Genomic DNA, 2,177 nt, shown 5'->3' on the forward strand with positions numbered 1-2,177 from the left:
CATCAATATAAAGTTTAAAATGCACAGGTACTTATGTAGGTAGTAGAAGTGTAAAAACATGCATGGTAATTTAGGATAATGCCTACTTCTACCAGAGGAAGGGCTTGGGATGGAGAAGACTACACAGCATGCCTTAGTTTTATCTTTACTGTTTTGTTTCTTAACCTGACTACTGGTTACATTTATTTTAACTTTTTTGGAGGCATTAAATATTTCATTAAATAAAACATGTCAGGGGGCTCATTTCATGGGGGAATCATGGCAAGCGCCTCTCATTTGATGCTTGTGTGGCCATGTGTGACTAGAAAGGGGATGGAGCAAGAAGCCAAGCCTGTGGGACAGCCCTAAACCCTCTGATCGAGGTTCCAGCGCTTTTAGTACCTGGAGCCTCCTTCTCCAGAACTAGTGCGTTGGAGTGCACCGGTGGCCTGGGCTGCGCCAGTGAAATGGCCACCTGGGCCCAGCGCATCTGGCTTCTGTGCATCACATCAACCAAACAGGGGAGCCTGGAGAGACCCCAGCTCCATCCAGGCTCAAAAAACCCCACATGGAGGATGTGCCATAACAACATGTCTGTATCTACTGATGGTGCTGTAAGCACTTCACAGATTCCTGCTTCAGAACAAGGGACCTGGTTAGACCAAAACCATTGCTGTTGAAGTTGCTCAAGTCTGTTGGTGCACAAAAAGACCCTTACACAATGAAAGAAGTTATATTTTATCTTGGCCAGTATGTTATGGCTAAACGATTATGTGATGAGAAGCAACAACGTATTGTATATTGTTCAAATGATCTTCTAGGGAATTTGTTTGGAGTGCCAAGCATCTCCGTGAAAGAGCACAGGAAATTATATACAATGATCTACAGAAACTTGATAGTGGTCAATCAGCAAGAACCATCAGATTCAGGCACATCTGTGAGTGAAAGCAGGTGCCACCTTGAAGATGCCAGTGAGCAAAAGGACCCTATACAAGAGCTGAAGGAAGAGAAACCTTCATCCTCAAATTTGATTTCTAGACCAACTGTCTTATCTAGAAGGAGAGCAATTTGTGACACAGAAGAAAATTCAGATGAATTAGCTGGTAAACAACAAAGAACGCGCCACAAATCTGATAGCATTTTCCTTTCCTTTGATGAAAGCCTTGCTCTGTGTGTAATAAGGGAGGTACACTGTGAAAGAAGCAGAGACTCCATCAAATCTGGATCCTGATGTCGGTATAAGTGAACATTCTGGTGATTGGTTGGATAGGGATTCAGTTTCAGATCAATTCAGTGTAGAATTTGAAGTTGAATCTCTCAATTCAGAAGATTATACCCTTGGTGAAGAAGGACAAGAGCTCTCAAATGAAGATGACAAGGTATATTGAGTTACTGTATATCAGTCAGGGGAGAGTGATACAGATTCATTTGAAGAAGATGCTGAAATTTCCTTAGCTGACTATTGGAAGTGTACTTCATGCAATGAAATGAATCCTCCCCTCCTACCGCATTGCAACAGGTGTTGGGCCCTTCGTGAGAACTGGCTTCCTGAAAATAAAGGAAAGGATAAAGGGAAAATATCTAAGAAAGCCAAACTAGAAAACTCAACACATGTAGAAGAGGGCTTTGATGTTCCTGATTACAAAAAAAAAAATGACCATGAGTGACTCTAAAGAGTCATGTGCTGAGGAAAATGATGATAAAATCATGCAAGCCTCCCAATCCCAAGAAAGTGAGGACTGTTCTCAGCCATCAACTTCTGGTAGCAGCATTTAGAGCAGTAAAGGTCTCAGAAAGTTTGAGAGGGAAGAAATACAAGATAAAGAAGGAAGTGTGGAATCTAGTTTTCCCCTTAATGCCATTGAACCTTGTGTGATTTGCCAAGGTCGACCTAAAAATGGTTGCATTGTCCATGACAAAACAGGACATCCTATGGCATGTTTTACATGTGCAAAGAAGCTTGAAAAAATGAAATAAGCCCTGTTCAGTATGTAGGCAACCAATTCAAATGATTGTGCTAACTTATTTCCCCTATATGACTTGTCTGTTAAGGTAGAATTATATATTCCTAACTATATAACCCTAAATGTTTAGACAGTTATTTTGGCAAAATGAAATTTATTTTTATTTTTATTTTTTTACATATATCAAAAAGAGAAGGTACATGCAGATTTATTGATCCATGTAGATTTCTTCTC

At 40.4% G+C, this 2,177-nt stretch overlaps 1 pseudogene; it reads left to right on the forward strand.

Moving 5' to 3' along the window:
• Positions 1-554: 554 nt before the first annotated feature.
• LOC119518689 lies at positions 555-1,465 on the forward strand (annotated as a pseudogene).
• Positions 1,466-2,177: the final 712 nt, after the last annotated feature.

Source organism: Choloepus didactylus, chromosome 22, assembly GCF_015220235.1.
Source record: "Choloepus didactylus isolate mChoDid1 chromosome 22, mChoDid1.pri, whole genome shotgun sequence".
Lineage (NCBI taxonomy): Eukaryota > Metazoa > Chordata > Mammalia > Pilosa > Megalonychidae > Choloepus > Choloepus didactylus.